This window comes from Paramisgurnus dabryanus, chromosome 9 (genome assembly GCF_030506205.2).
Source record: "Paramisgurnus dabryanus chromosome 9, PD_genome_1.1, whole genome shotgun sequence".
NCBI lineage: Eukaryota > Metazoa > Chordata > Actinopteri > Cypriniformes > Cobitidae > Paramisgurnus > Paramisgurnus dabryanus.
The window spans coordinates 26,499,480-26,522,308 of record NC_133345.1 but is presented as its reverse complement, the minus strand read 5'-3'; the positions used below and the strand labels follow the sequence as shown (position 1 = coordinate 26,522,308).

Genomic DNA, 22,829 nt, shown 5'->3' with positions numbered 1-22,829 from the left:
CGGATGATTGATCTGCAGAACTATCAACCGATAGTTTTCTTTACCGATTATCGGCCGATAGTTCTGCATATCAATAATCCGATTGGTAAACAGAACTATAGGGCAATAATCAATTTACAGAACTATCAGCTGATGATTGATCTACAGAACTATCGACTGATGATCGTTAAACAGAACTATCGGCCACTGATTGTTAAACAGAACTATCGGCCGATTATCGGTAAAGAAAACTATCGGCCAATGATTGGTAAACAGAACTATAGGGCAATAATCAATCTACAGAACTATCAGCTGATGATTGATCTACAGAACTATCGGCCGATGATCGTTAAACAGAACTATCAGCCGCTGATTGTTAAACAGAACTATTCGGCTGATAATCGGTAAAGAAAACTATCGGCCGATGATTGGTAAACAGAACTATAGGCCAATAATCAATCTACAGAACTATCAGCTGATGATTGATCTACAGAACTATCGGCCGATGATTGTTAAACAGAACTATCAGCTGATGATCGATCTACAAAACTATCGGCCGATGATCAATCTACAGAACTATCAGCCGATGATCGTTAAACAGAACTATTGGCCGATAATCGGTAAAGAAAACTATCGGCCGATGATCGATCTACAGAACTATCGGCAGATGACCGTTCTACAGAACTATCGGCCGATGATCGATCTACAGAACTATCGGCAAATGATCGTTCTACAGAACTATCGGCCGATGATCGATCTACAGAACTATCGGCCGTCTATCGGCAGATGATCGTTCTACAGAACTATCGGCCGATGATCGACCTTCAGAACTATCGGTCGATGATCAATCTACAGAACTATCGGCAGATGACCGTTCTACAGAACTATCGGCCGATGATCGATCTACAGAACTATCGGCTGATGATCGAGCTACAGGACTATCGGTCAATGATCGATCTACTGAACTATCGCCCAATGATCAATCTACAGAACTATCGGCCAATGAACGATCTACAGAACTATCGGCCGATGATCGATCTACAGAACTATCGGCAGATGATAGATCTACCGAACTGTCGGCCGATGATCGATCTACAGAACTATCGCCCAATGATCAATCTACAGAACTATCGGCCGATGATAGATCTACCGAACTGTCGGCCGATGATCGATCTACAGAACTATTAACCGATCTAACGAATTATTTATCCTTGGTGAATCAAAATGAAACCCAAAAGGCACCCCACATATCCATATATCTATGGTTTAATGGTGCCCAATGAATTATCTGACACACACTGGAAAGTGTGGCGTCTGCATTTTCTCTGAGCTCTCTATGATGCTAAGATTTGTTCAAGCCATCATGCTCATTTAAAAAAATATCTGTCACCATTAATACGTGTGTCTTGTTCAATTTAAATGGAAATGGAGCAGTCCGGGAGTAAAAACAACAGTGGAGAACAGGTTGACTTTGAGGAAGGCTACAAATGAGAAAATAAGGTGATTAAATTGGAGAAATCTCTTGTCAATACCTATTTAAATGAATGCTGTATGTTTATCATCCATGAAGGAGAGAGAGAGAGAGAAAGAGAGAGAGAGGGCTGTTGCATATTCATTGTACAGTATGGTTGCTGCGCTCTCTCTCGGATATAAAAACTGAGGGGTCAAATGAATATGCATAGGAGATGTAGTCGTGACCTCTTTTTCTGAAACGCAAACCTTTCTCGCTTCCCCTGAAGAAACTTAATATATGAGACTAGTTAAAACAGTGCATGAGGGCTTGTCTTAACAGGGAAGTGGAGCACCAATTTTTTTTTGCATTATTTTCATATTTGCTCAGCTGCAGAGTTGTGTTTTCTGACATGGGACATCAAAGCTCTCATTATCTTAATTAGATATACTTCAGAATCTATTAGCATCTGCTGTTTTGCACATCTAAGAAAGATTGTAAATGCCCTATTGAAAACAGATTTTGAAATGCAAATTTTGAGTCTGTAACTGATATAATTTATAGATTGATAGACTTTAGTGCTCTAGTGTGGTCTTAGTGACTGATTAGATTTCCCCTGTGGGGTCTCAGGGTAGTACTGGATGACACTTTATACCTTGCAGCAAAACTACAATGTATAGGTAACCTTTACTGTAAAAATCAAAGACTGTAAAAAGCATTCTCACTGTTATTTAAAGTTATCTGCGTGTCGATTCTTTTTAATAGCATCTTAAAACTAACTTAAAGGCAACTTATTAAAAAAACATCTTTGGGAAAAATTTATTTGAAGTTGACAAACTTATTTCTGCATTTCGACATAACTGGTACTGGGATAAATTATTTTCATAAAATATTGAATACATCTGTAGTTGGTGAAATACTGACATTTTCAGAAACTCCAGTTTTTAACCACTCTTAAGCAGATGGTAAGTTTGTATCTTCCAACAGTCCACAAGCTCTTCTTTCCAAATGTTCACCCCTGGGAACATCGCATTGAAACAATCAATCTCCTCAGACTGTCCCATAGCAAGAAAACAAATTTTTTTCCCAGTCAGAGAGTCTGTAGGGCTGGCCAGCACTAAAGCGTGGGTGAATAATCCTTTGGATCGAGTCTCCTTGGGCAAGGGCCAGCTAGCCGCCAGATGGTTTTGGGCAGCCGGCCCGGTCAATCCCCACACTCTGGAGGTCAACATCAAGTTGATGCCAGAGGTCAGAAGAGAGGGGGACTCACTGTAACTATGTGTTGAGACCCAGCAATACCAGAATCTACTTCTAAAAGAATGTATGTTTGAATATATTTATGCATTTGGCAGATGCTTTTATCCAAAGCAACTGACAGTCAAGGGTATACTATTTTATCAGCTTGTGTGTTTCCTGGGAACTGAACCCACAATGTTTACGCTATCAACACAATGCTCTACCAACTAAGCTACAGGAAGTTTTTCAGCAAGATAAGAAAGCCTGTACTGTTTATCTGCAAGTATAAATCCATGCAACTACTGTGGCTCACCAAATCATTGCTTTTTATTACGATTCCTGTTCTCTCAACACACACAAACACGTTTTCCCTCTCCATTTCTCAACTCTGTCCTTCAAACGCTTGTCCATGCTCTTTCCACAACCTTCCTCTCACCCTGTGATCCTTGCTGAAGCTCTGTCTCTCTCTTTCTGTCATGTCTTATCTCTAGGGAATTTCAGGGTTTGCTGGAGAATTCTTGGCCTTGAGCATCAGCACTTCACTGGAAAGCATAGTCATCTCCTCAATAACAAGAGATGTGTTTATTTTCATGACCTTTATTGGCTTCCTTCACTTCAATCCGCTGCGCAGTCACTCGCTGGTTTGCCATAATTACTTTTGCAGATAGAGGTGAGGCAGTGCATTGGCATCATATGATGTCTGCATTTTTCAGCATACCGATTTACAGTGTTACTATGAGGTTAGACAAGTGCCTCAAATGGTGCTTCCTATATGCTATGAAGAGTTTTATTTGTGGGATAAACATATTAAAGCAAAGATCTTTATGAACAAATTAAAGGGAAATATTTTAACCGTACCAAACCGCAGGGTTGGCTAAATAGGAACCAATAAGGCTGAATTTACACTTTAAGTCTTAAAGGATATCGGATATAAATCCGATAAAAATCCACATTTGGAAGTGGCTCAGATCCGATCTAAGTAAGTTTTTTTGTGTTTACACACATGCAGCAATATCCGATTTGTGTCAGATGTGAGCAGCACTAAATCCGATTTTTTTGTTCCTGTGTAAATGCAGCCTAATAGTGATACAGAAATCTTGCTAAATGTATTAAAATAAGACTGCCGGATTTAGCTCTTTCCCCACCAGCGTTAAAAAAAGTTGCCAGCCAGGGCAAGCATTTTTCATGATTTTCACAAAAGTTTAATGCCTTCCAGAAAATGTTCTTCTTTAAATATATAAACAAACAATATATCAAATGAAAGAACAGACCCTCTGCTTTCAAACCCCCCCCCCAAAAAAAACTTTCATCCTACCTTCATTAGTTCTCTTTTTATCACTTCTCAAATATGGGTAGGTTTCTTCAAAGACACCCAATTTCGAGCAAAAAGCTGAGATAATTCCATTTTGTGAAGGACTTTTGATAGAGATCAGATGCAGAGCGATCTTTAAAACATACACTGAGTTCTTTCTCTTTCATGTGAGGCACTCCTCCTGGGTTGTACTGTATAAGTTGCGGAAGTGCCCCTGGTGGATAATAGCGGTATTGCGGAATAGCGGAATGCTGGAAATTCTCGTCATTGGCAGGGAAGCGTTTTCTCTTAATTGACAAGTTATCTCGTCAATGGCGGCGAAATAGTTAAATTATTATGTGCATCCAAAAATGCAAACTTAAAAAAGTTGCATAAGTAACTGTAATGGGGCTTTTGATATTTTAAACAAAAAGTTACTGGTACAAAGGATGTTGGGATAATACATTTACTGTAAAAGTGCCGTTTGCATGGGCGCGGGAAGTGGGGGTGCTGCAGCACCTGGTGGCAAAGATTTAAAACTGCAATGACCATAAAATGATAGCTTATAAATATCTCTGATTGTTGTTTGTTACTGTTCCAAGACATTTTGTATGTCATGTTTGGGCTGTGTGATGAAGAGAGAATTATTAATTTAGTAATTTTAAAATTATTTAATTTATTTCAGTGTGTATTAGCCAATCAGATTTGTTTTGACGATGTGATTGCGATTCAGCCGATAAGCTGCGTAGGCTACGTATAACACACAAGCACGCACTCACAGCCACATAGAACGAATTACTAGGCTATCTGTAGCCTATCAGCTTCGCAATGTCTCAGAAGAGAATTTTTGATTTTTTTTTTCAATCACACAGCCCAAAAGTCCCGAGGACTAGCGTTATTTCTCCAAATAACTCCTTATCCTGCATATCAGAAAAAGGTAATCTTTTCAAAAACGATTTAACGCACATGTAAATGTAACAGAACATTTAAAGTAAACATTTAAAGTAAAAAAGATTGAATTAAATTATTAAAACGACATGAAAGGAACTAAATTGTAAAGCCTCGATGTACAATAAGGAACCTGCGCATTTAAGAGTGGTGGGAATTTCAAAAATTTATGTAAATTATTCCCATGCATCGATTTTAATGTTAAACATCTATAAATCCAAATTAATACATATGGAGTATATTCCGACAATTTAGGATATGATGTTTGAATTTTAAAGTCGAAAAATATCTTATTTTTACACCGCTGCGCAGGAGGCATTGCAAACTGAAACAAAACTTAAAGAAAAAAATATTACATTTACGTTTAAAAAATAGAATTAAATGAAACCCGTTAATTGAAAGGTCCACTAATCGCCTTAACTCGAGTGATGTCAATAAAGTTTCCATGTTAGAAATTATAAATATTAAAAACTTAAAAAAGCAAAGGAAAACAAAGCCGGTGTAGGCTACTGGCACGAGTGAGAATGTATAACTGGTTCCATTCCTCCGACTTTCCTCCAAACTTGCTTAAAGTTAATTCTCCTGTTTTTCTTTTTTTCTTTACATCTTCAAACTCCGTGTTGCATTTAAGCTACACCATACAGAACAGCAGACCCGAGCGTGATGGGTGCCAGAGGAGACTCCGCACATGACTCGCGTTGCATTTTGTAACTTTTACAAATCCTTTTGTAATTTGTGTAACTTTTTGGACACATTTGTTACTTTGGCCTAAATATAGTCTATATATAATATTTCTGATTATATGGCATAGTTCTCTCCCCACCCAATGAGGATAATAAAGTAATGATAAAAAAATATGCTTAATCAACGGTCCGGCCCGGCCAGAGAATAGTAGCAGAAAATAACGACCCTGGCTGCAGAGAATCTAAACTCTACTATGTTGCAATAGGCTATATAGTTTGTATGCACCGTCAGCTCAGCTGTACATTATGGATGGGAGGTGCGAGTGAGTTTTTAAAAGAAAAGTGGTCTGCAGAATAAAAAGCTTGTGAACAACTTTAGAATTCTATAACTCTATACACCCCCCCAACCGCCGCATCCGCACCCCAGCACCCCCTACCGAAAATATCTTCCCGCGCCTCTGGCCGTTTGTGAATATTTTCTATTGATATCGCAGGAATTATTAATCAAAGGAAATAAAAGAGAAATATAACAAGCCATACATCAAGACTTATCTAATTTTAGTAATTGAAAAAGCAATTGACCTTGACAATGTGAGATCATGTAAGTCTGCTTTATTCTCCATTGAACTTACACTCAAAACTGATTCTTTAGATGGGAAACTGAAGAGCTCATGCAAAAGTATTTGGTGAACGTACAGTATAATACGTTTAATATCATTATCTTATTTTTGACAGAGGTGGCATTTAGATGCTTTTGCATCTGAGCTTTTCAACTGAGACAGAGAGGATGCACAAATACAGTAAATGGCGCAATTACCGGCACGATTTATAAAAATGTCTTGCCATATTCAAATGAAAACAGTTTACTGTAACAATTGGATGCACAATGCTAATATTTGAGTCTGCACTATAGCATTATTTCAAAATGTCAATCTGTCATTGACACAGGAGCTGATCTCGGATTTGGCAATTATGTAAAATACCTGGCCGTGAATAGATGCACCGAACTGTGAAACACATTTTAATTGTGACCTGGAGAACATTTAGGCAATTTTAAATCTCATCACAAGAAAAATGTTGTTCCTAACAAGATTACAAAGGTATAGCCACACAACAGTATAAGACAGGGACCTGCTTTCTCCCCAACAGCTAACCAACAAACCTAGGGGCGTATCTCTCACAACAAAGGCCAAGACTTTCTCTTTTAAAGAATACGATTCTCTGTCCTTCCCTCGTACCTCACACACATTCTGCCTAAGCCCAATGCTCTAGGATGCGTATGTCAGAGCGTCACGTTCCCGATGTCTCCTAACATTAGTGTCTCAATAACACATTCATTCCTTTGCGCTTTGCATGCATCGCCTTTGAGACAGCCTTGGAACAAACCACCGTTTTCCATACGTCCCTAAAGCCAAAACCCAGTGTATGCATGTGTATCTGAGAAACTGCTTCTGTAGCTTAAAGCGCTCCAGTGGATTTTCGAACGAATTCTGTCTGCCAATGAGATCCTTTGATCAGCTGCCAGGTGATGACAGATGATCTGCATTAATCTCTCTGGTTCTCTTCATCTCAAGCTCTGACTCTTTCCAAGCAGAGGGCATGGAGCAAGCCTCATCAGTTTGAAAAGTGAAATGACGGCACATGGGATTTCTTTGTGTCTTTTCGCTAGCTTTTTCACTATCTTTGTGCTTTGTTGTTCTAGGAAAACTAGATTACATCAGCAGTGCTGAAACAAACTTGCTGAGAAACAACAGGGCAACAAGGTCACACACAGCTCTTGTTAGCATGTTTGGGCTGGAAATAGCCCACCAACCTCGTGTGTTTTTAGGCTTCTGTGCAACTTAAATGATCTCTGTTTTGATCCTTGCACTTCATTTTATTAACTTTACCAACCACTAAACAATTTAATCCTTTATCATCACTTAGCTACTCTGGCTTAACTTTATCATGGGCATGCCTTCGATAAAACAGCCAAACAAATTTGCTTATCGACTTCGCTTGCGTTTTAAATGTAATGAGAAAGGCACTCTGCCGTTTCCCAAATTATTCACAGAGGATAGGACAAACTTAACTGTTAATGGTTAGCTGCTATAATATTGAAACAAAATGAGGTTTTCAACCAGCCTAATGATGGTTTAACCATTCATTTTGGATAGCAATATATGCGTTATGTAAATGGAAGCCCTGATCCCCCACTGAGGACAGAAATGACATGAAATTCATGAGATAAGGGGCATGAAAGTTTGATTTCAATCATTGATTTCATATTAATTTCAATTTTTGATATGGCCAGTCAATGTTAAATATATCAAGGTTATATGTTCTTTAGAAAAAAGTAAATCAATGAAAAAAAAAATGACTTTCACAGACTGGGTCACATATGTTTGTTTCTCTACCCTCACCAAATTAGCCTGAAGGATGCAAATGGTCGTCTGACATCTGTAGACACACATGCATGTTTGAAACAGGCTCTGTCAGGGCAAACTGACCTTTGACAGATATCACATGTCTCACATCTAAATTATCAGCATGAGAGTTGCCACTATTAAAAAGGTCCAGGTGTGAGTGCGACAGGACAGTAGCGCAACTTCAGGATCCTTGCCTTAAAGGAAATATCTCCGTTATGTTATTTAAAACCTAGAGTATGATTTTCTTTTGGGAATTTTTTTTAAATAATGTTTTACAGCTCTTGTTTTACAACGACAGTTCAAAGTAACACTAAATTCAGTTTTTAGAGAAAGGCAAAATTATCAGTAAATTGTAATTTAGATTTAATTTTTCCTTGCACAAACACTTCTAAAAATAAAGGTGCTTAAAAGGTTCTTTACAGCTATGAAATAGAAGAACCTACAAAAAACCGTTTTCTTCAGATGTTAAAGGTAAAAAGCCAAAAATAGTTATTCTATGGCATAGTGAAGCACCTTTATTTTTAAGAGTGAACCGACTGTATTGCTCTGGAAGATACACTCTTAAAAATAAACGTGCTACAAATGATTATTTGCAGTGATGTCATAAAGAACCATTTTTGTTTCCCCAAAGAACTATTAGGTCAAAGGATTTTAAAAGAACCATTTTGGGCAAAGAAGCAATCTAAAGGTTCTCTGGATGTTAAAGGTTCTTTATGGTGCCATACATCCAAAAATTATGACATCATGTAGCACCCCTTTTCAATAATGTATTCTGTATGTTGTTTGGGACATTTTGATGACTTTTGCTGTTCCCAGGAGATTAAATGTATAAAAATGCATGAAAACTAACTCCAAAAAACATTTTATTAAGCAAAGTGTCCTACATGTTAATCTAACACCAAATTTATTCTAAATATTTTAAAACATAAATAAAAACTACACAGAACACTAAAAAATAGCATTGTTTATCTGTCTCTGCTCTCTATACTTTACCTTTAAATATAAAGCAAACAATTCTTTAGATATTTTTATTTATTGCATTTTTGTATGGGTCCATATCACATCTTTGCTTTAAATATTTTTTTACCATTGAAAAAGTCATAATATTTAAGATAAATGTACATTTTAGTCATGTCCCCAGGATTTCACTCAGTCCTGTACCCAACACGATCCCCCTCTGAAAATTTAGGAATATCCCGCATGTCACAATTTCAAGAGAAAATGACATCATCTGGATCAGGGATGGGCAACTTCGATCCAGGAGGGCCAGTGTCCTGCAGATTTTAGCTCCAACTTGCCTCAGCACACCTGCCTAAAAGTTTCTAGTATGCCTAGTAAGACCTTAATTGGCTGCTTCAGGTGTGTTTTATTATGGTTGGAGCTAAACTCTGCTGGACACCGGCCCTCCAGGACCGAAGTTTCCCATCCCTGATCTGGATCTTCTGAAGGTCATATGAAGATCAAAAGTCACTTTTCTCATTTTCTTTTCTGTATATGATATTGATGCTATGACTGTGAATGTCAGCCTTAATGTATAGTCCTGTTACCTATATTATTTCTTTGATGTTATCGAATTATTTTAAAATAAAACATTTTGGTAAATCACTAGAATTTGCTAAGTGTCTTTATGCTATTAGCACATATTTAATGAAGATTTATTTTATGTATTTGCTAAATCTATGCTAAAAACTCAAACTCCTGTAACTTTCAGTCCTGTTATCAAAATGCCTCCATCCTCCATTGAGTTACTCGAGATGGACCAATACTCATTTTGAAAAGTAAAACGTGTGTTATTAAATTTAGTGTTAAAAAAAAGAAAAATATCAACTTCAATTTTAACAAGTTACAACATGCAAATGGCACCGATTCGGTGGAATGACCCACGTCTAGATTTCTGGATAAATTCTTCTTTTAACTCCGTACAGCTCTTCTCTTTAATGATGTGATGCTGCCCAGAGCCCACAAACATTATGTCGATTTCTCTCCTCACTTCCAGTCACAGCTAACAGCTGCTGATGAACGAGAAGCGACGGCTTGTGATGGCGCTTCTCCATTAGAAAAACATAACCAGCTGTTATTTGGAAAGGGGATGGTGGGCTTATTACTGTGATTTCCAGCGGGAGTAGCTCTCCTGTTCTGCTGATTATTTTGCGTGGCTGAGCTTCTGCAGGGAGGTACATGTTTTGTGTCTCTGACAGATAACAGCCCTTTGCTTTCACCAAGGTCTAAAGATAAAGGACAAAATATTTTGTACCTTGGCTGGAGATTGTAAAAACCTGTAGAGTCCGGAAAAAAGTAATCGGAGATTTTTATGTCGCCAAAACCTGCCACATGGTTTCAGGTCCGAATTTCACTGCTTAATTTGTAATTTTGTGAGGTTAACATTAGTGCAAGGCATCAGCTGAGCAAGTGACATTAAATCAACTATGGGACGAGATATCATGTTTTACAAAGGAACAACGGTCCAGGGAGGTTTTTACATTTTGTAATACCTTTAAAGGGATAGTTCACTTTAAAATGAAAATGCTGTCATCATTTACTCATCCTCATGTTGTTCTAAACCTGTATGAATTTCTTTTTTCTGATTTTACTAATTTAAAAACAGCAAATGACCAATCACAATGACAAAATAGTATCATCACGTAGGTGACTAATTAACTTTTTGATACTTTTGCAAGATTTATAGTGCGTTGGAACTTTTTGTTATTTACATTTAATAATATACATTTTTAACATCTAAATACATAAACTCAGTTAATAAACATGTACTGTACATTATGCAGGCCGTCACCAAAGGGGGCAGTGCCCCAGAACTTGAACACTTTCATTACGTTTGACCGCCCTCGCTCTCTCTGTGTCAATGCACGGCCTCTTCAGTTCTACAGCAAAGGTACTACTGATCTCTACAACGGTAACTTAAAAAAAGGATCTTTATAATTTAAATCAGATAATTTAACGCATTATTATATGAAACATAATATAAAACATCATTATTTGAAACAAAATAATATTTATAGTAAAATATCTCCAAAATAGCCCCTGTAATCCTTTCTTAGGCTAATCTAATTATTTATTAAAAATACAACAGCCAATGGCAAGTCTCCAGCAGCATACCATATACATTTTTATTTTGTATCAGACGTTCTTTTATTAAAGTAGAGTTTGGTTGTAGTATGGTAGATAGTAGATATAAATGATATAAGATGGTAATACAGTCAGCATACAGTATTGTAGGTTTATATGTCTTATTCCTTTGGCGCAGCTGGTTATTGTAAGCAGTCTAAAAATCTAATTTTGGCAGTTCTGTCCCATCATCAGCTTATTCAGATCTGAGGAAAAACTTGCGTGAAAAAATCAACGGGAGAGGAAAGATTGAGTTCTTATGAGATTTTACTCTTGTGGGAGCCTCTGCGATTATTTTAAGGTGAGTACACTTTTATACTATGCTACAGATCACGTTTGTTGTTTTGCTACCTGGTATGTATTGTTGTTATTGCGTTGTTGGTGGAAGTGAAGACTCGTTACATCGTGTATAGGCTTGAGGTAACTTATGGGTTTTGTTGTCATTGTAGACTGGACTTGTATTGGCTATTTCAAATGAGTTTGTTCAGTCTGTGGCCGTTTCTCAATCCAAAGGCTCGCATTTGTAGGCTGCATACGTCATCAAGTCTTATTTCAGAATATTATTTATTTATTCTTAAATATGCATGCCTTTTTCCACATGAGTTACATCTCAGACACAAAGTCTTGAATTTTCTTAAAATGATGGCATTATACAGTAGTTTTGGAGTCTGAGTCCATGGATTTCATATTGCAGTATGAGTAAACCCTTCCATCAATGCAGACAGTATACAGACAGATATGTTGGCTGGTGTAATACCCGGAGCTGTTCCTTCAGTCTCCTGCTTTAGAATCAAAGCACATGGCTCTGAATCGTGCTGTCCTGGATCAGAAACAGCTGTTTGAATGAATCTTTAATGTTCACTCACATCAGTGTTTTCCATTGCCAGCTGCACATCTGCATCGTTGTTATTCACACTTTCAAGTGCCTAATTCATTAACCCACTGAACGTCCTTCTTCTCCGCAGTCTGGTATACATCTGCATGGGTTTACTGTAAATGTCTCTTTGTTACTGTACTTAAAAATACAGGTACAGTGAAAATATGCATCTACAGAAAATGGACATGTAACGTACAGTATGTCCAGAACAACTGAGTCACATTGACTTTCGAAAAAAGATATGTATAGTTGTATTTATAAAGCACATAATGATACACACATGCGTGATTCTCAGGAAATCCAAATTTAGAAGGTGTCCAGAATCCAAATTTTTAAAAAGCCCTTGAAGCCAATTTATTTGATATTTTTGCACATAAAATATTAAGGTCTGAACTAACTATAACCATTCTTTTTAGAGGATTTAAAAAATATTTCCTATAGAATTATTAAATTTTTTTAGATTATCATTATCAAAAATGATCAATACCGCAACATTTTATTACATTGTCTACGCAAAACAAAATTTCAACTTTTATCTGGAGAGAAAAATAAGAACTTCTTACCTGGTAGCCATCTTAAGTGTCACAGTCAATTATGTCCCTTCCAACATTTTTTTTTTTTTAAATGTTAGTTCCTTGAGGGCTTAAACAATAATTGAAAATTGTTGCGGAGGATGAGAAAATTGGTCTTGGACACATTTATATTCCTTCTTATTGTCTCTACATTTACCAATGACCATCAAATACCACATGTGTCTTTACTGTAAATGTTTATAGTATAACACGCACTGAAGCTTTTTATCTTTTTTATTTTTTAATTATAAATATTTCCATGTCAAAGAACCCACGTTGCGGTAATGAAAATTTTCCACTTTCCACCAAAAAAATGATGTCATTTGAAATCAATTGCAAAATAGTACATAAAGAGATGTTTGTAACTGTATGCTTCTCATTTTGATACTTTTACTTTGCATTTACTTTTTTTATCAAAATGTTTCATGACACCTCATAAGTCTAATTTTGCAAGAATCACCCGCATGTGTCTGAATTTGCTCAGTCCAATGTAGGTGCACCATTTGCTTAGTTTCATTAAAACTTATATAACTTAAGTTTCACATGGAAAAATATATCTGTCTGTATATGCCAATTTCTCTCCTCACTTAGTCACAACAGATGCTGATGAACGAGAAGCGACAGCTTGTGGTGGAGCTTCTCCGTTAAAAAAAACATAACCAGCTGTTATTTAGAAAGGAGATGGTGGGCTTATTACTGTGATTTCCAGTTTTCTGGATTTCCAGCATACTGTAATAAATATGCACCTGCAATATAATGAAGAACCACTAACTGCTTATTTATTATTATTTTAATAATAAAAAAAGAATTGAAGAGTTTACATGCAAAACCCGCTAAGTGCGTCTAGCATGATTTATTTGTTAATTAGCATTTTTTATCAGTCTCTTACTAGATTCTGTCTGAAATCTGTATTTCTGAACGGCCTTAGGGTGGGATTAAGCAGATTTGCAAACGTATTTGATTAATGTACAGGATGTGTCGATATCATTCGGTTATAATCATCATATCATTTTTGACAGAGGTGGCATCTGGCGGCTTTTGCATCTGAACTTTTCAATTGTTATTAACTAAGTATTTTTTTATGTTTTTCTCACCTGGGGCAATAACTCTTTTATGGGTTCCACTTAAAAACTATGGTGGTCGGAGGTGACAGCCCAGTGGGCAGTGCTCTGACATATAGCACCTTCTCATGCGACCTTGTTCCCCTCTCTCCACTCTGTACTTTCATGCTCTCTCTATTTATACTGTCCTGTCCAATAACGCCACAAAACCGGCCTTTAAAAATAAAAACTTGGTGAAAAATAAAAAAGTGCATGACTCATCTTTATGTGCTAGCCACATAAAATGAAAGTGTAAAAGTCTTTGTCTTAAACTTAATATTTCATCTTTAAATTACCCATTTACAGAACTATTAACCTTTAAAATGCAGCCAAGAACTTCTTTATTGCTAATGAATTGCTCAGTGTATTGAGTTGTTTACTGAATCGTTGTACATTAGTGAATCGCTTAAACTTTTCAAATAATGCAAAAGTTTACAAAACTACTTTCATTTAAAGTTAATGTCTTCTATAAAAGACATTTTCTACTCTACCACTAAAACTTTATCTAATGCAAGCGCTTACAAAACTACTCTTTTGAAACGTTAATGGCTTCTATAGATAGAGATTTTGTACCGTGCCTCTAATGCTACATCTTCAGACGACATACAGTATATGTAAAAGTCCTGCACTTAACTGAATAAAGTATATCAGAGCATCTCTATGTGCATTATGTGTATGCTACCTTTCAACATAATTACAGCTCAAATACCACATTTATCAGCATCAGAAAAGAGGTCAGAATTTATTGCGGCTGTTACAAGGGATTGAAAGGATAAAAGCCTGCACTTGTACACAACCACAGATCTTCTGGACCTTTCTAACCCCAAATTTGGAAAATAAGTACAATGATGACATCATCATTATGCTCTTGAAAAAAAGCAGCTTAAAATGTTCTTCAAAGCAAAACTCCTTTCAGCTGATAAAAATAAGGAAAGCTTACTTGTTTGTAGGACTCAGATGGGTTTGCAGGAAGGCGCCTTGTGGTTTGACAAAATGACAATCAATGAATCCATAGAAAGACGGTTTTATCTCTGCAAAACAAACAGAGGAAGAGAACATTGCTCATTTGCAGACAAGCTCAGCTGTTGTGTGAATGTGTGTGAAGGGTGCGAGGGGAAAATCTTCCTGTTGAGATTTCTATTTCCATTCCTTCCACATTGGAGCAGTGAATGCTCTGGGCAGTGGTGTTCATATAAAACGTCAAAGCACACAAGTGCATTATGGGATTCCATAGTGCTTACACACAGAGGAGGCCTAATTGGCTCTCAATGAAGGGCCATAACCATATATCACACACCCCGTGCCTAAGCTCCCAGCCCAACTGAAGTATTACTACCGCTGTTCCCAAATCATTTAGAGACCTGGACACAAATATTAACCGAAATGACAGGTTTATGAAGGGGAGGGAGATAAGCAGGTGCAGTCACGTTCATGGACAAAAAAGTGTACATCTGTACAGATGACTCAATATGAACACAGGGTGAAAAACAACACCCAGGGCACTTCATCGGTCGCATTCCGGCTGTGAATTCACGCTGCCCGCACAGCAGACGGCTCCTCGCGTCATTTTATTAGCACTCGAAGGCAAGAGAACAGGAGTCTGTGGGGAACACAGCCACTTGGAGAATATAGGATATGACTAATGCCCTCTTCATTCTGTCAGTATTTACGTTTCAATGTTGTAACCTTTGCAAAAATGCTCTTTTATACAGTATTTTACGAAAATACATCATGGTTACATTTCATGTTTACGTAAAGTGAATGTACAGTATTGTCTCTTTTTGTAGTGAACTGTCAATCAAGAGTATGCAAATAGATAATGATTGTGGATAGAAAATCTGACTACATGGCACCCATGTTACATCAAGTATGAATCATTGACACATGTTATGTGACATTGACCAAAATATGTGATGCCCAAACTCAGAGACTAGAGCGGTAAATCAAACAAAGTGACAGAACTAAACATTATTTTATTTGTCTCTCAGAAATCCTGATTGTGTTTCTGCCCTGGTTTCATAGAAAAAGACAGAGATCAGGGCACAGAGAGTGAAAGAGAGACACTTTTCTCAGACTGGGTCTTCATGGGGAAGAGTGAATCCATAGAGGGAAAAGAGGGAAAGAATGTCTGCTCATTATTCAGCCTGGCACTCGAGGCCACAGAAAATAGCTCTCTTCATTTTTCTTGTCAAGCTCTGGCTCTGTTAATGGTGTGTTCTCAGTCAGTGGTGAGACAAAAGCGTGGCTTTAGCCAGCGCCAGGCATGTAGACAGTAAGGATAATCACTACGACCCTTTCCAGTGACCGCTCCCTTTGTTTGACATTAGCGCACGGATATAAAAGCTTACATTTTGGATAATGGGATTAAAGGGACAGTTAAAAAATTCAGCCATTATTTACTCACATCATATCGTTTTAAACCTGTATGCTGGAATGGAACATAAACAATGTTTGGAGGTTTTATAATACTAAGACAAATTGTAAACAACAGACCTAAATGTAGGTCATACACTACAGATGATGCTTAAAGGGGGGTCAATGGTATTTCATGCATTCTGACTTATTAACACAGTTTAATAGTTGGTTTCCTCATGCTAAACATAGACAAAGTGTCAAAAAAGTAGTTGGACGTGTTACCGAGTATTTCTGTGCCAGATGCACTTTGCCAGGATTTGTACAAGTTTCAGAAAGTTTTTTTCGACTACGTGTCCAGCTGATGTATCGGGGTAAGCCATACGTATCATTTTTTTTATGTATGCTTCCCTCGGAAAACCACGCCCACATGTCAATCAGCGGGAGAGCGAGAACCAAGGCCACTAGAAGTCACTTCAGGTGACAGTTTTGTTTTTTTATCAAGACTCAACACTGACACAAAAGAAAAAGTGTCTTTTTGAATGTAAGGAGTAGAAAGCCAGCATTATGGAAACAATGGATAGTTTTGTTTATCCGGGGTAGCAGAGGAGTTTTGCATGTGTGTTTGTTTAACGCTGGACTTTGTTGAAAAGTCCCAACTGGGTCATGAGTTGCATGCTGTAAGCATAGACTGTAAAAAAAGATGGACGACGCCCGTTTACTCTCTTCCATTGGTGAAAAGTGAAGCCGCCAGTGTCCCGATACGGCGCTGACATCTTGGGTCTTGAGTCTACACAGTAGCGATTTCTGGACCAGTCCTGTGCAGTAGTGAGCAGGAAGTATAGCCACAAAAGCAAGGCCCCGCCCTCTCGCAGAATGCGCATATCACAGCTGTCAATCATGACGTAACACCACCGTTTTTATAGCATTAAATAACAAACTTATTTTAATAACAAACACTTGAATTTACATCAGCGTGATAAAAACTACAGTAAATGACAGAAACCAGCTTCGGAAAAAAGATAATTAAAGTGTAATTAAATTGTTTAGTTGGTTTCAAGTCCCATTGAATAACATGGGGGAGGCGGGGTTTATGACCTATACTGCGAACAGTCACTGGGGGGCTCAATCACTTAACTCATTCCCCGCCATTGACGAGTTATCTCGTCAATTAAAAGAAAACATTTGCATGAAAAAAACATGTTCCTGATGAGTTTTTATGGTAATCTGTAATACCGTGATTATCAACTAGATCCACTTTTACCCAATTTATAAAAAAACTGAAGCAAACAATTATTTATTAATTTTAAACTATGTTTTGATAATCGTTCTGAATCTGACTTCTAACAAAATTCCTTCATAAAAATGCAATTATGTCAGCTTGTTGCTATTTTTATTTATTTTATTATTATTATTTTTTTTTGATGAAAAATACCCATATTTAAGAGTTTATAAACAGAGAAAAAAATAAAAATAGGATGAAATGTTTATTTTTCCTGTTTTGTTTGTTTATTGTTTGTTTGAAAGCAAAGGGTCTGTTCATTTATATTTGTTTGTTAATATATTTTTAAAAGAAAATTTTCCTGAAAGGCATTTTGTGAAACTTTTGTGAAAATCACAAAAAATGCTAGTGGGCAACTTAAAAAAAAGGCTGGCGGAAATTGATTTAAGAACCAATGGCTGACATTTCAGTGAAAAAAACATACAGGTTAAGAAAAATATACAGATACGTTTGAAAGAATTCCCCCTGTAGTCTGTAATTTTATCCTTTAAAACTCATCTCTGAGCATCAAAACATGATACACTCAAAACAAATATTTTTGCACCTTAATTTACTTAAATGAAACAAGTTAATACAACACAACTTTTAATTTTTAGGTCTCAACCTATTTTTATAATGTTCAATCTGCTTAAATTTAAAAAAATGACATGAACTCAATAATTTTATATTGGGCCGTGAATCTGTATTTCCCAGCATGCTTTGCATGCAACTGCCTTTGGAGAGTAATTTTTTTAATCAAGTGTTATTTTATGCATTTTTAGGTAAAGAGAAAGACTTTATAGTGTTTAATGTTGATTTATCTTATTGATTTAGAAGATTTTGTGTTATATTTTTACGAATATTTTGGTTACCATCGTACAGAAGAGTGGCACTTGTGTTGTGGATGTGACATACGTACTTATTTTATAAAGCACTAACTGTGTTAATGACTGTTTGAAGATCAGTCTCTTTTCACATGTTCATCCAATGTGTCATTAGCATGCTAACGTGTGCTTATGCTAATTAGTATTATATAGAAACTGACAATTGGTTTAACTAGACTTTATGCTTGAATGAACTTGTTTTGTTTTTGTTGAACAGACCAGAAATAATTGCGTGGAAAAGTTTTCCTTAACTGAATTTAGTTTATTGAACAAGATATTTTTATGATCAATATAAATATATTTATTAAGTTGGTGCAACAAAAGATTATTTGTTTAAATTAACTTATTGTATTCTTGTTGTACAAGCCTAATCTAATTTCGTGGAAAAGTTTTCCTTAATTCAATTATGTTGATTGAACAAACAATTTTTTGCGTGTATGTAAAAGTTTTTTCCTGTGATAATAATTTATTCATGCCTTAAAATAGCTAAAAAATAACTCTACACCCTTGCCTCATTTAGTATATGCAGATATATGAATATGCAAATTAGTCCCCGCCTACACTCAAACACAGTAGTTCAGACAATAGATATATATGTACACAGACGCCACATTCCAGACATCCAGAAGTTCATGCATAAGTGAGTTGTGCGTTTTAGCATGTATTTCTTTGACGCTGATGTTAACAGGTTAGAGGACTGACAATGCACGTGTGACCAGCACATTCTTACATCGCAGATGTACAGCTGAAGTATCATTGAGTCTACGCAGCATACATATATATGGCGGCGTTCAACTGTTTTGATGTGACTGGTTGCATGTTTTGACGTAGGAAACCAAAGCAATTTCAAACTACGTCTTTGAGACTATCTTAGGAAAATTGCAATTTTATGGGAAAAATACTCAGCAATGGTGCTGAATGATGAATTTGCACAAGAGTTGTCTTAAAGAATATTAAAAACCCCACATACACATATAAACAACGTGTACTTGATTTTTACCACGGGGGCTTAAAGCAGCTCACTGATTTGGAGACTGCAATAAATTTCTCTCTTCTCTCAATATTTTTATTCTAGATTTCCCTGAAAGGTTTTTACGATAGCCGAGTTCCTGTGAGGATCAGCTGGGCAATAAGCAAAGCTGAATAGCCATTCCTATTAAAAAACGAGAGTGACTTACAAGCATCGCTTGGTACGGTGTCCGATCCGTCCTCCATTTGGCTTCTTATTTGACTAATTCAATGAGCTAATAAGCTGAACAGCTGTGACTCCGCTGTTGGGTTCCATGTGCTTAGACTAAAGTGGACCGGCCATCATTACACGCATATTTTACCAGCAACAGGATCTTGTCCATTTGCATGCATGAAAAAACATGTGATGTCAAATTCCACTGAGAACTCATGGATTGTGTCTATATTGGAGAAAACATTGTTGGATTACCTCTATAATGGATTACGGATAATAGCTACCATATGGAGAGATTACAAGCAAAGCGTTTTCTCATAGCAACAGTACACAAGGTCCTGCAATAGCAATAATCAGAATGGCACCACATCAAGTCATCTATCCTACTTAAAAAGCGTCAGGACGCCATAAAAGAAACCAAGGCTTTGGCCACTTGTTAGCAAAAGCAATCTCACAGCATGTGGCTATCTATCTGACAGCCTCTCCAAAAATGAACTGTCCATGTTTTTCAATTCAGTGAAAAAATAACCCATTTATGGCCTTTTGATCTCTATATAAGCCTCTGTATGAAGCATCATGGCCATTTAAACTGAGGCGTCATGAACCAATAATATTTCTGACATGATTTGCCCACCCTCTCCAAACTCATGCGTAGGGAATATGCATAGGTGATGACTTAGCTGTCACAGTCAGTAGCAATTCACTTGATTTATTTAAAAAAAAAAGAACACTAGCAAATTACATAAAGAGTTTATTCATTTGGTTATGCCTTTCTTGTCTTGCTTGAGGCAACAAAAAAAGAGCTAATAAAAAAATCTAATATTTCTATATAAAGTATTGCATGCTCATACACTTAATTAAAACATGCCAATCAGAATAGCAACGTATTCAACGTGGTCTTCTGAGATTCCACAAAAATAATAAATGCACAACACACGCTGGCTTATAATACAATCGAGGAAGCCAATAAGATAGTGACAGCAAAGGTAAATATGTTGCCAGCACTGTGGGAAATAAGGTCACGAGCTGACTCCTGAGAGGCACGGATAACCCTGAGCTCCACGGTCAAAGTTCCTCATTTAAGTGCTAAGGTGTTCCTGTTAGCTCTGCAGACAAGACAAACTGTGAATAAGAGCATGAGCTGTTTATTTAACACAATGGAAGTTCATCCAGGTGAGGTACAGAATGTATAGCTGAACCTGTGAATGCGATAATGATGTGAGGAAAGTAATGTTTGATGTAAACCAATAGGATTATATTGTTTCAGTTTAATCCATAAAGAAGTGGATAGTGTAAATGCTTAAGTAAAACCTACATAAATGCAATGCCAATGTGTGAGAGTTAGTGTTAACATGTTATAAGCTTAAGCTACTATGATGTACTGTAGGCCAATCCGTTAGTGAGAGAGATCAAGGGAGCTGTCCATGGGGCTGCTGACTATTTCTATACTGTATGTTGCCAAGTCTGTCAAAATCCAGCTAAAGGTATTTTTGTGATATACTGTTTTCTACATAAAACCATCCTGCATAATGTAAAAAACATTCAGAAAAAATAGTATCTTGATATCTATAAAGGGGACAATTTAAAAGATTTTTGTAAAATGTCAAATAAAACTTTAGTGTCCTCAGAATACGTATGTGAGGTTCTAGCTCAAAATACAATACAGATAATTTATTATAACATGTTAAAATTGCCACTTTGTAGGTGTGAGCAAAATGTGCTGTTTTGGGGTGTGTCCTGCAAATAAGCTCATCTCTGCACTAAATGACAAAAAGTGCAGATTAGTGCAGATTAAAGGCCGGGGTATACCTTTTTTCAGCTTTTCGAGTATACTCCCCGCGGCTACACGCGGATGGCCGCGTTCGACACTATACGCAATACAAATGATTTCTTATTCAAATGATTAGTCTAACAGGCTGTCAGGGCAGCACTGATTTGGCGACATTTACAGTACATTAAAACATTAGGATAGGTGAAGAAAAGTAACTGATCCACCATTGCAAACAAAGTTTAGAACAAACAACAAGACAACAAAGAACAGGAATCAAACAAACATGCTACACAGCTTTCTGTTCTTGGATGAAGTATAAGTTAAAGAAGAAAAACGATAGTGTGTGTGCAAATGCTGTCTATTTCCTTTGTATAATTGTTTATAGTGCACTGTCTAAATATTTTCACGCACATGCGCTGTTGTACGCGGACTGTGCGCGCACTGTCCGCGCGGTCTCAAATTTTAGGCTGCACGGGGACGGTCTGCACGGCCGAAATGACGAAAATGACGTCATGCGGACGGCGCGCATACGCGGACGTCCCTAGTATACTTTCGGCTTAAGGGGCGATATATCTGTTTCTGACATCACAAGGGGAGCCAAATTTCAATGACCTATTTTGTACATGCTTGCAGAGAATGGTTTACCAAAACAAAGTTACTGGGTTGATCTTTTTCAACTTTTTCTAGGTTAACAGAAGCACTGGGGACCCAATTATAGCACTTAAACATGAAAAAAGTCAGATTTTCATGGTATGTCCCCTTTGATACTGACTTAGGTCGTGTCAAAGTCAATGTGAAATCAATGACTGATATCAAACTATGATGCATTTATCTCATAATTTGCTTAAAAGAATACAAACGTAGAGTGAATAAAATATGGTACGATTATAATACAAGTTTTGAAGATTCAACAAGCTTTTTATTTAATTCCCAATCAATAAAAGAGAACATGATATTTGAACACAAGCTGTTAAAATCCAATGGCTCTGGGATATTTCCACAGAAGGTTCAAGCAGAGTGCTGAATATTTTTGAATCTTTTTGCAGTGATTTTAAGACAAGCTTTCAGGTCTCACAGTGAAGAGTAAAATTGTATGACCTATCAAGACAGATTTAACTCATTATTTTGATTAGCAATAACCTCTGTTTGGACACTAAATGCCCCCTGATTTGTTTTTATACTGTATGGCTTTAATTAGCTTTGGACCTTGCTTCAGAAACAATCGTAAATCCGTATTAACATTTGGCCAGTAGAGAAAACAATATCTTCATATTTATTCTTATTAAGGAGCTGGACAGTTTAAATCATTTTGCAGTTTTTCCTGTTTACATTGTCCTAGAGGAACATGCTTTTATGATTTTAAGCCGTATAGAACATTGAAAAAATGACATGTTAATTTATATCCAATGAATTTACCACTTTTATTCCTTGTAGGTCTTCAGCTGTTGACAGCCGTTCAAGATGAAAGATAGCTAGTCTAGTTTGTCCTCAGGCACCTCTGGCTTTTATTGACAAATTTTTTTAATTCCAGTAGATCTTCAGTCCAAGCCAGGGAATTTGAATTTCTAGTAATTATGTTTTTCCTGCTGCTATGAATTTCAACATCTCTTAAAGCCCCAATTATTGCAATAAAATACAAAATGTATCATTTGGCACAAACTGAAATTGAAGGTGCACTATAAAAATATTTTATATAAGTAAATTAAGTTTA

At 36.7% G+C, this 22,829-nt stretch overlaps 1 protein-coding gene across 3 annotated transcripts in view; it reads right to left on the bottom strand.

The window, feature by feature from the left end:
- mgat4c (mgat4 family member C) overlaps nt 1-22,829 on the bottom strand; it is a 145,247-nt gene that overhangs the window by 62,415 nt on the left and 60,003 nt on the right. For 2 of the 3 annotated variants that reach the window (XM_065278877.2, XM_065282714.2), the window contains one exon: nt 14,608-14,698. The exons of the other annotated variant lie outside the window; for it this stretch is intronic. The gene's annotated coding sequence lies outside the window, so the exon portion shown is untranslated. The remainder of the gene's footprint in view (nt 1-14,607; nt 14,699-22,829) is intronic. 3 annotated transcript variants of the gene reach the window in all.